Source organism: Centrocercus urophasianus, unplaced genomic scaffold (assembly GCF_019232065.1).
Source record: "Centrocercus urophasianus isolate 14NV4802_14NV808 unplaced genomic scaffold, USGS_Curo_1.0 seq_14, whole genome shotgun sequence".
Taxonomy (NCBI): domain Eukaryota; kingdom Metazoa; phylum Chordata; class Aves; order Galliformes; family Phasianidae; genus Centrocercus; species Centrocercus urophasianus.
In genome coordinates, this window is record NW_024884586.1 from 24,098,552 (window position 1) to 24,111,042 (window position 12,491).

Below are 12,491 nucleotides of genomic sequence, written 5' to 3' on the forward strand. Positions count from 1 at the left end.
GACATGTTTCAGATATAGCACATAAAATAGGGTTTCAGAGACCAGGCATGCCATCCTTCCCACACAGGAGAATGATGACCAAACACAGCACAAACTGAAAATAGAGCTCAGCCAGTGAGTCACTCGTTTGTGACATTCTCTGCTATGGCATGAGAAGAAACTTCAGCAAATTCTTTTTCTGTCATATTCAGCCATGGAGCTAATTTCAAATGAAGCCACACACATATCTGACACACCCAAACCCAGACTTCATTATGAAGGACATTTCATGTTTTAGACCCAAATTTACATCAGGCATGTAAGGACACAGTGTTCTCTTTTCTATTATAGTAAACTACTTGCAGGAAAAACACTGAATCATAAAGTTCAGGTTAAGAGCTTTCCTATTTAATTTTAAACCCTTTGCACTCTTCTCTTGTACATTCACTTTAGGATTTTGACTAAGTCATCAGTCTTGATTACAAAGCCTCCTTTAAGCCTTACAGTATATTAGAGATAACTCAAATACATTATGTTGTAAACTCCCTTCTATATAAACCTTGACTCAAAAGAAATGTTTTTTGTCCTCAATAATCAGTATGAAATAATGGCATTTGAGCTCATTGGTGATATATCTACTATTCCAGTTATCAAAAAACTAGAAAACTATTTTGGAATGGCTAGACTATTCTAGCTTTGTAAAAACTAGATCTATTGACTATTTGCTGTTTACTACTACTTTTTTTTTTTTTTTTTTTTTTTTTTTTTTTCCTGCTTCCTGAATAAATACTTTGGAAAGCAAGGTTTCCTAAACAGCATTTTTTCTTCTGGATACTTCATAACCAGAACTTACATATTTGGCACTGCACTTTAGCCACCTCTGAGCTGAAACACAGAAGCTACTCTGGACTGGTGTTAAAAATGTTTACTTTCAAATTAAATAATAACTAATGTTCTTTTATCACGCCTGCCTTTATCACATATTAGCTATTTAGGGGACTGAAAAACCCCTATCAGCATTATTTTTCAGTAAACCAAAACCTGTATAAAGATCTGCCCTCATCATCCTATAAATACTATTTGTCCGTCAGACTTAAGACAATTTTTCATAATTCCCCAGATGTCCAACTTCAATTACTGTAAACTCAGACAGGTGTGACTTCCTAAGAAGCGGATGATCCAGAGGACCTCAGGGAAAAGAAGAAAGCTCAGGGGAAAGAGACTGTTCTCCCAAGTTGTGCAGATTCTCTACATGGATCTAATTTTTGTTCCTGCTGCTTGCTTCCTTTCTGATTGAATCAGTTTGTGCCTCCATTTTTCACACTGAAGCTATGCCAGAAGGTGGACTGAGGCAAAGAATTCGTATAGCATCACTTTCATGATAATTAGTGGCCTAGAGAGATACAGTAAAAATCATATTGCACTGTACTACCTGCAAACTATTTTTTACTTTCATTAAGTGTTCACAATAAAGGACATAAACTGGAAAAGAGGAAAAAAGTTTGATTACATTGCTCTTACTATTTTTAGCAGTAAATGACGTTAATTCATTTCCTTTGCTATAACATTTTATCATCTCAGTGAATGATACAGAGCTGAGCAGATTTCAAGTGCATTGTAGAATCAAAGAAAGAGCATCAGCTGAACCATAACCACAGTGTCTTAAGCACATATGCTTGACAATACACGTAACACATTACTGAGTCACACAGAATGGCTAAACAAATATTTTTGCTCCAAATTTTAAATTTGTTTACATTAGCATTTGACAGCAATTTCGCTTCTTCACCTATAAATTCTGTTCCCCTGTTGGTTTTGTGGAACCTCTATACAGCAGAAAGGAAAACTGGATTCTAAGTCATACTCTTGTATCTGAAAACTTTTTTTTTTTTTTTTTTTTCCTCTGTAAGGAGCTTTTGATGATGACTATGATTATTTACGTATCACATAAAGTATTACTTCATCTAGTAACTGTATATGCACATATGCAATACTACCATGCATCGTGTCTGGCTTTGTCTTATTCTCATTCTACTAAAATATCCTCCTCTTTTCATATTCAAAATCTCATATAAACATTTATTTACTCATCTTGAATGCTTACCTATGTGATCAGTCAGCATTGCCCCTTCTTTGTGCTTCCATAGGAAAATGATCTCTACTATTGGTACCTATTAAATGTCAGCTTCCTTCAGGAAAGCTTTTAATTACAGAAAAGCAATCAAGTACCAATTAACCAACTTTACAGTTACCTGGAAGAAAAACAGGAATGATGTCCAGTTCTTGAAGTAATTATCTGGCTCTAACAGGCAGGACTTAAACTGAAGCTTGCCTTGGGCTTTACTAACACAGCAAGTAGTACAGTGGAAAAAAAACACCAAAACAACAGATGCATGCTGTCAGAAGAAAGAAGCTGAATTTACAGTGGTAGGAAAAGATCATTGAGGATCTTCCTATCTCAACTAAACTAGTTTTTTTTCATGTTACCTCAGCTGCACTGAGTGCCACAATTTGGTGATGATGCTCACATAAGCCTTGAACTTTTAATTCAATTCTTCTTCTTATATGGAGCTTTGCTGAATTCATGGAAGTAAGGATCTGTTTACATGAATCAAAATACAGAATCCCTGCCATCACTAAGGAAACTGAGGTCTAAAATTTTAAACTGAAGCAAACAGGAAAAAAAATTCCCTTCAAGTCATCAACATCAGATGGAAAAACAGGAAGAACAGTTAGACAAGGACAGTCTTTATGTGTGTATAATACTGAGGATGGTGAAGCATTGATCTCTAACTGATGCCTGTTGCAGTGACTCAAATAGTATCGATAAATAGCTGTCACTGACCTTTTTTTTTTTTTTCAGTGGAGGAGCCAAGGTCACAAAGCTCTATGATGCAGCTGCCTCCATGCACAGGAATAGTTGTGAGATTTTGATTTTTTTATTATTGTAACTAAAAGTATGCTATTTTGTAATAGCATGATATACTTACTGTAATATTGTACTTAAAAGTTTTAAAGACATGTAAAAAAATAACATCATGATCTTGCATACATGAATACAGGATTTGATAGAAGGATGAAATTCCCGATTATGGAAGCTGGCTAAAACATAATAAAGCTGTAGGGTCCGTCACTATTATCAGGATTCTTTGTCAATCTGAGTTGAAAAGGACTCATGTACTCTAAATGTGTGGACATTTGTGGACAAAATTTGTAGTTTTTCATCTGTAATTTCAGTTTTTTATAACTTCATATTATGCCACATGCAATCACATTTCTTTCTCGCAGGAAAGTAAATGAATACTGGTATTCCCCTAAAATAAAGGACTGTGTAGCTGATAAGTAAAATCCTTTGGGTGCTCCATTTGCTGGACTCCATGAAGGTACAAGAAGAATTAAAACAAACTTACAGATCTACGCAGTATTTGCCAGGACAGTATAGTAACAAGTATCAGTTGTCTGGCAAGGCATAATCTCCAGAGGGACCTGGACAGGCTTGCGAGCTGGACCCATACCAACCTCATGAAGTTCAACAAGGCCAAGAGCAAGGTCCTGCATCTGGGTCAGGGCAAACTCAAGCACAGATACAGGCTGAGCGGAGAATGGCTTGAAAGCAGCTATGAGAAGGATTTGGGAGTGCTGGTTGATGAAAGATTCAACGTGAACAAGCAATACATGCTTGCAGCCCAGAAAGCCAACCTTATGCAAATGGGTTGCATCAAAAGAAGTGTGACCAGCAGGTCAAGGGAGGTGATTCTGCCCCTCTACTCTGCTCTTGTGAGACCCCATCTGGAGTACTGTGTCCAGTTTTGGAGCCTTCAGAAAAAGGGCTCCACAGAAAAGCTGGGGAGGAACTTTTCATAAGGGCAGGTAGTGGCAAAACAACAAGAAATGGTCTTAAATTGGAAAAGGGTAGATTTAGAGTAGATATCAGGAAATTCTTTACTGTGAGCATGGTGAGACACTGGAACAGATTGCTCAGCGAGGCTGTGAATGCCCCTTTAAACTGGAATACAGAACTTTTAAATTGAGAATAATTTAAGACATCATTTAAATACTCGTGGAAATATGAATGGGAAAAGATGAAGACTAAAGTATGAAATCAGAAACTCAACAAATTCAGAATCATCTTTCTTTTTTCCTTTTCCCCATTCACAAGAGTCAGAAAACAGGTAAAAAGAAAATCACTGGTTACAACATTATCCAGGTTTCATTTGATGCTCTATAGTTATAAAGACAAATAGTGATTAGTCTGTCAAAAAAAGCTGAAGTAGGAAAAAAAACCAGCATAGAACAGACTGTAAAATGGCTCCACTACCCAAAAATTGTTAGGTAGCTTTTTTTTTTATTGCCAATTACCCAAATTACATGCAGGATGCTCACAGCACTGTATATTTAAAACCAATCCTGTATCAAAGATTTGAATCTTTTGCTCCTTCAAAATGAAAATCCAAGGATTTTGTTTGGGTATGTGTGTGGGTGTTAAGCTGATTTCAGTAAGAGATGTTTTGGTCTGATATAATTATAGAAACAGGATATAAGAAAATGAATGTTATTACATGGATCTTATTTTTAATGTGGATAGGCACCCCCCCTTTTATAACGTTACAGCCCAAAGGTTTTCCATTTTTGTTTCTAAGGTTCTATGAAGAAAAGGGCAGTATCCATTCAAAGACATGTAAACTATCCAAAAGCATCACATCAAATGCTAAAAAGTTAGGCTGCTGCTCCTGGTGTTATTGGTCAGCTGCAATATTAGTCTCAGGAATTCAGTCCCCCAAAAATGCAGTCCTCCAGTGCTACAAAAGAATTAAAAGATGACTTTTAGCTGCAGTGGAATGGTAATAATGATTTGCAGAATGGAATCTCAAGTTCCACTTCTTGGATAAGTTTTGCCTCAGAACAACTTCAAAATTGCTTGACATGAGCAAATAAAGGTAAACATGAAATACTTTTCACTGAAGTTGACGATGCTTGGAAATAAATCATTCCTGATATACAAAAGCAGGGAAAGATGAAAAAATTCCAATCCAATAACAAGAAGCTCACTCAGAGAAGTTTTCAATACTCATACCAGTTGCTTAGACAATATTTACAAAGTTCATGACAGTTAATTCTGTTCTGAAAACAACTGGAGACCTTTTCTGAAAAGGCTGTCTAAATATTTAAAGCTGGATATGTTTCATAAGAGGCAAACTATACTAAAGAAAAATGAGAGTCTTTGAACATACCATATACATCTTTTATATATAGAAGCCCAAGATTTGCATATTTAGGTTTAGAATAGGTTTCTCTGCCTTCTGTCTTCTGGAGTTTGAACTAATGAGCTTTATTTAATTTGGCTTGAGTGAGGAGTTAGAGGCTTATCGAGAATGCAAAGATATTTCAATAGGCTTGCCAGAGTACCAGAGACCAAGTTTCAGTGTGTTTAAAACCAGATTGAATATATAATCAATACAACAAATAATTCTGTGAGAAAATTTAGAAGCAAATGTAATTACAGAAGAGACACCTGGAATGATCCACAACCAAGACTCAATAGTGCATATTCATATCAATATGATTCAACATGAGTATCATAGGGCAATAGCTTTTTCCAGAAAGTGCTCAAGACCAACACAGTCAGGCCTACTTTTTCCTTCAGAAAGAACCTGATTCTACATAGTGCTAAAAATTAGATTACCACTTTAAGAATAAAAAGGAATACAGTAATAATAATGAAGATATTACAGATTTGGTTAATAAATGATGCAAGAAGTCTTAATGGCTACAAAGCCTTGCAGGACAATACCTGCTTCTACAGGGAAATAATATTGAAAAAAAAGGTAAGAAATTAAACAGTTATTAATTATTCTGTGATCACCAGAACAAAAGAAGCTTGATTCCCTGTGTGCATTGGTAGGTGCTCCTAGCTCAGTGCCTTAGTCTCTTACTTATATCTTACATCATATCACTGCTCACAACAGCTTCTATAGCCTCTAGTGATTTGCTTTGCTTCTGTTCTGGATGCCTCCAGTACCTCTTTGAACCCTCCCACAATAATTTCTGCTCTTTTCTGCTCTCATGCACCTCTGTCATGGTACTATTGGCTTTTCCTTATCTTGTTCCTCTACTTCCAGAGTATCTCAGCTTCCTCAAACAGTTCTCTCATGATAATGCTGTCAGCTTTACTCTACATCTATTACTTATCTACTATCATGTGATCTGATATTTCCAAAGGATACATTGCATTTTTTGTGATACTCACTACCAGCAGAATTGATAAAGTATTCTTTCAAAGCTGTGATTTTTTTCAAAATTAACAACAAATATTTCTTTACAGAACCGAGGATCTGCTAAACAGATGACATGGAGAGGAAGAAGCTCAGAAGAGACGTATGAATAAGCAAAATATAGATCAGTTTCAGACACCCATAAAAAGACAAAAATGATAAAAAAAGATGCATATCATTTAAATACACAGCTCCATGTATACAAAAATACTTCTACATTTGGAAAAAAAGAAATTAAATATAGCCACAGAAAATTTAAAATTTCTCACCCTGATGTATTTTCAGGAGAAAACACTTTTCCACAAGATGCCTCAAAGTCATTCAGTCACAGAATTCCACCAACGTACCACACACAATCAATAGTTGCCCAAGTAAAATAGGTAAGTGAATATACAAAAAAGAACTATTAATGGATGTCTACCAATGCACTGCCTTCTAATATGATGATGTCACAGACAGCCACAAAACAGTCAGTTAAAAATACACAGATTTAAAATGTATTCTTGTCCAAAAGACAGCAGCTAAGAAAATACTTTTTAAGGTAGGTTCAAAAGATAAAATCCCAGATACAGTGGAGTTGGTGGCAAGCAAAAAAGCAAGGATTGCCCATTTGTTTTAAAGTCTTTGTAGCAGCAGAAGCATCATTAACATTAAATCTAATCTTCTGCATAACACAGGCCTGAAACTTAAACATACAGAACACCTTAAAAACATAGAGAGAGACAAAATGCTTCCCTCAAATAGCTTCTAGCCCTATTAATGATAAAATAGCAAATAAAAGAAAGAAAGAAAGAACAGGGGAAATAAACAGAACAAATCTGCTGTAATTTTAGTTGTGACAGCATGCACACCTTCAGATTTGCATCCTTTAAAGGAATTTTTAAAAATAAACAGTCAAGTAAGTCCACAAATACACAAGTGATATATTTATCAAAAAATACTTCCTTAGGAATTCTGAGAGATTATAGAAACATTGGATATTCAAAAAATTGAATATCCAATACAAATTGGATATTCAAATCCTCCTGTCACTGTAGGTTTCACTGTTGATGCAGGCTACATGATGTGGAAATGAAGAACTGTAAAGGCAGTTAGAGAAAAGAAGAGTGTGTAAGAGCTCCCAGCTTCCACAGTCAGTTCTGCCATTGCTGTTTTGCTTTTTTTTTTGTGGACTTCCACACATGGTCTCAACTTTTTAAATATTAGAGAGTCTATTATCATCTGAATTTTTGCCTTTGATATATGGAAATCAAAATGAAATTCTGTAGTTGGAAGAACAAGAGCAAGATATATACAGGAAAAACTTCCATCTTTTCCTTTTTTTTCCAAGTGCTTCACCGTAAGTGCAGATCCACAGTCAAAACCAAAAAACAGAATATGGAGACCAAAGACACACACTGAGGACTGTCATTGAGGCTTCATAGTTGTGACCATCAATAACTATCTGTCTTTGACAAATCCTAAAGTCATGTACTCAACCTGACAGTTGAGAGCAGGATTTGTGTTAAGAATATTATTCATTAATATATATCACAATGATAAATGCAAAATATTCGCTCTCCCACCAGAAGTGTGTAAATTTATGGAAAATAGATTACAGTGGCTGAAGCGTGTAGTGAAAAAAATGTGATAGAATGTGGATACAAACAACTGTATTTAGAACAAAATGCAATACGTAGTACTTTCATATAATGCATGACACATGATACACTGGGTTATTCTTAGTAATAATCAGTGAGAAAAAACATTCATTATTTCTCTCTTTTGTAGATACTTGGAAGCATTTTTAAGAGTAAACTACTGAATCTTCTCTTCTGATGTTGAAATTCTTCTGGTTTTGGGGTTTGTTTTTTTTTTTTTTTTTTTCAGCGTAACATCTTTTTGTTTGTTTAATTATTTTTTAATTAAACTAATAAATGTGATCTTCATAACTTGGAATGAACCACCATATTTTTCAGTAGGGCCAATGGTATTTTGTTTATGAGCACCACAGTTTATTGCCAAAAGCCACTTGAGGCTAAATTCAGAACTTTTGAAATGCTGTGGACAATTCATTAAGTATGTAGGCAAAGATATTTTCCTACACATCAAGTAAATTGGAGTTTTCATTAGGGAGACAGCTACACATTTTAAAATTTTATGTCTAAAAGTTCTTATCTACACTCTTCTTCGTCACTACCAAGCAAGATGTGCTGCTGAGTTAGGTAGTATTATTCCTTTGTGCAAGCAAAAAGCACCAGTAAATTTCAGAGTTATGCGATTCAATGAAAGCAAAGACACATATTACACACGTTACATAGTAATTACTCAGAGACCAGCTAAGAAAAAAAGCATCACTGTAAAACTAGAAGATTGTTTCATTGTAAAACTAAAGGATTACCTTGAACAGATAGGATGGTTGGATACAAATTTTTCTTAATGCACAAGCATTTCCTCTTTATTTATTTAAAAGTTTATTTTATTATCCGGTATCATCTCAACACTAGGAAGCTCAGGCTTAAGGACTTCATGTCAGCATCCTGATGAACTTCTGGTCATGTTTGTTCTAAAATTTTTGAAACAAACCCCAGGGGGTCTCACATGATTTATTCAAGGCAAATGCTGCTGTCTCAGACAGAAAAATGATTGCAAGTGTTTTGATAAAGAAATTATAAAGTGCTTAAGCAGGCATTTTAAACTGCTTCTTACAAAGAAACTGTTCTGAACAAAAAGCAAATCAATACAACATCAGTTCATGATGGTACAACAGGTGGAATGTCTATCTGTCACAAGAAATACATTAAAAAAGTCATCAAGGTGCATAAAGAACAGTCTTGCAGGTTCTGTTTCACTGCCTCCTCTGAAGTCTAGGTATATCGCCATAGGACAGTCAGATTCTTACTGGCCTACTCTCTATATTAACCTAGTTTGGCCAACAAATCTAATTACAGGTAAGAGTACTCCTACTTTTAAAAGGCCCTTTTATATATATATAGTTCTCATTTATAATATCTGTAAGAAAAATGACACAGCAGAATGTGGGTTCTTTGGAGATAACATGCCTGGTGGCTTTTCTTTCATATCCATAAATATTCACTGAAGGTGATCATTTCTCGTTGAAGACAGAAACAGAACTTCTACTCATTTCAGGCTCTGAGCCTCAGTGCAAGAACCATATGAGCTACTATCTTCTGAGCATGGAAACCTCAAGGAAACCCAAAGGATTCTTAAGAAAACTCAGGACCGAAGTACACAGACTGGAGCCTTCAGAAGTAGTTCAGAAAATTAAAATCAGAACATCATCTCTTTGAGACTATAACATTTTAATCCATTTTCTCATCTCAGAGTGAAACAAAAGCTGAAATTCTTGTTTATTGTGCTGAACAAAATATTTAGAAAAAAATCCAGTGCAGAAATAAGGCAATACTTAATTTCAGCTTTTTCACAACTGAAACACTTTCATATGGCCAAACTGAAGTGGTGTATTTAATATTCAGACCACATGTCTTTAATGAAGCACCACCCATTGCATTTGAAAAGAGTCCCAACTCCATAAGAGAGAGCATGGCTATGAGACATATAGCAAAACAGCTGCAGAGGGATACACGTTTCAGTATATACTGACTTAAAATGAAACATTTCAGATTAGTTCAGCAAACCAGAATATTTTGTTTCATATTCAGCCAACTGGAAAGTATCTATTTCTTTTTTTGGTTTTCCTATGAGAAAGCAGAAAGAATCTACATAAAAGATTTTTCCTATGGAAAAATAAAAAATAGATATTGCAACAGTACAATTTCCATAAGGAGGAAAAGAGAAGCCAAAACATTTAGACAGAAAATCCTCAGATCTCTCAAAGGTATCTGAAGGTATTTAAAAATTCATTTGAGCTGCACAGAACAGATCCAGCAGGACTCCAGAAACTTAGTCAATCTTTTTTATACAATAGGTTCCTAAGGAGATTTTCTGAACCAAAATTTGGTAACAGCACTCAAAAACGAGTTGCTTTTTGGCTACTGCTCAGATGCTTTCCTCAGGCTAACAAAGATTCAAAGCTGCTTTTTCTCATTGCTTTGTGTGTGTGTGTGTGCCAGATGATCAGTCACTGACTTGAACTTTCTGTGGTCTGAGATCTTATGACATTTTTTCCAGGTAATTAATAGACAATATAGCAAAAGTTATATTTCCATTATCATTGCTTTAATTAGTTTATGTGAACAAGAAAAGAGTTTGTATTCCAAGAATTGTAAATCAGCTGGTAACAACTAGCTTTAAATATATTTATAAATAATCTAAAAGGTCAGAAAAGATTATAGAATAGACATGCTTTTTATTTATGCTCCATATCTTGTTGAAACAGGAAAATTAATCCCTTGGTCTTTGCATCTCCTCAAAGCAGATAAGGAATCTTTTCTACAGTAGCATCATATTGGCTGCATCATTTTGCCTCCTAAACACAATCAGTATCTAAGCATGTTTTTTTCTTAGCCAAACTCTCCTTCCCATACCTCTACCTGACAAATGCCAAACATGAATTCAGCTGCATTCAGAAGAATGAGGAAAGAAGTAAACAAAATCAAAACAACCAGAGAGCTTTGTAGTCGCCAAAAGCAGCAAATACACACCTGCCACATGGTCAGGGCTTTCTTTAGCACGAAGTGTCATATGTGAATAATGTCTGAACATTTGTGTGAGAGATTGCTGTTTAACAGGAAAGTAGGTGTGTGTCTTTCAAGTGAAGCCTGCAGAAGCTGGATTTCAGAAAAAAAGTCAAATGCATGTGCCTATATTAATGCCTAAATGTAGAAAAGTGGAGTAGCAAATTAAATAATGAAGGATAAATCAAACATCCACGTGTTTCTTTTTTTTTTCAGATGCTCATTTGCCATTTACCCTCAGCTGTTTCTGAAGAGTATGAAAGCTGATTACTCAAATAAGTTTATGCCAGTGATTGATCATTTCCACTAATGACCACAACTCTTCTTCTATGGGGAATAGAAAAAGTAGTACAACAAAACCAAATCAAAAGTCAGAAGTTTTTGGTAATATCTCTGCTAAGTATTATTCACCAATCTTGAACTGGAATGCGGATGCAAAAAAATCCTTATTTACTCAGGATTCACTTAGTAACATTTCAGAATGCTACTGGGAAAAGTGCAGCAGGATTCTGTTTACTGTTTTTTACAGTATAAATAATTCAGAGAGTAACAGTACTTTTAATAAACCTAGCTATGCCACTGAAGTCTAAGAATACTATGCCACAGCTTAGAACTAAGCAAAAAAAAAAAAAAGCAGAAAATCATTTGTCAACAGTGCAGTAATCTTGCTATTACGTGCTAGGTAGGTTTTGTATTTGGTTCAAATTGCTTTGTTCTTTGGAAAATGCTACTGGATAAAATATATTTGGCCAGTAAAGGAACTAGAGAAATTATTGTTGTGGGAAGGAAATAACTGGATCAGTCTACCTATAATAAAATTAATCTGAAACTCAACCCAACAAAAAGCAAATCTAGTATTTTAAATGTTTAAAAGTTTCTGTGAGGTTATTTCTCAACGCTTCTATTTCAGCCAGAACTGAAATCGGAAATGCCAAAGTACTGTGAGAAGGGCTGTTCTGCATTACAGCTGACCCAAATGAAACAAGGAAGTACTGCAGAAGCACAGGACAGTCTATTTGAAGGAGGCTGCCATCCAGTTTCCAGACTACAGAAGTTTGGATGAGGTCGGATAAACTCTGGAAACTGTTAAACTTCTGATGTATATCTGAACTGAACCACCAGATCTTTGTGACTCATGCTTTACTGATGCCCATTTTTTGTGGAGATGAGTAGAAATAAAATAGTTTTACTTTGGGAAAGAATGTAGGAAACGTTGCACAAACCAGAAGATTGCTTGCGTTATCCTGAAGATTAGAAATGGATTATAATCTGTAATTCTGATGTAAAGAGTAGCTGGATAGCTGGGCTGAAGCCAACGGGATGAGTTTCAACAAGGCCAAATGCTGGGTCCTACACTTTGGCCACAACAACCCCAGGCAATGCTACAGGCTTGGGGCAGAGCGTCTGGAAGCCTACATAGAGGAAATGGACCTGGGGGTATTGATTGACACTCAGCTGAACATGAGCCAGCAGTGTGCCCAGGTGGCCAAGAGGCTTGCATCAGAAACAGTGTTGCCAGCAGGAACAGGGAAATGATTGCCCCCCTGTACTCAGCACTGGTGAGGCCACACCTTGTGTACTGTGTTCAGTTTTGGGCACCTCA

At 35.6% G+C, this 12,491-nt stretch overlaps 1 long non-coding RNA gene across 3 annotated transcripts in view; it reads left to right on the forward strand.

Moving 5' to 3' along the window:
• LOC122157967 overlaps nucleotides 1-12,251 on the forward strand; it is a 54,096-nt gene extending 41,845 nt beyond the window's left edge. Inside the window, exons 3-5 of one of the 3 annotated variants that reach the window (XR_006168089.1) lie at nucleotides 6,537-6,631; nucleotides 11,105-11,272; nucleotides 11,799-12,251. This is a non-coding gene — a long non-coding RNA (uncharacterized LOC122157967). Of the gene's footprint in view, nucleotides 1-6,536; nucleotides 6,632-8,021; nucleotides 9,929-11,104 lie in introns of those variants that run through there. The other 2 variants (XR_006168087.1, XR_006168088.1) reach the window with 2 other exon arrangements.
• The last annotated feature ends 240 nt before the right edge of the window (nucleotides 12,252-12,491 follow it).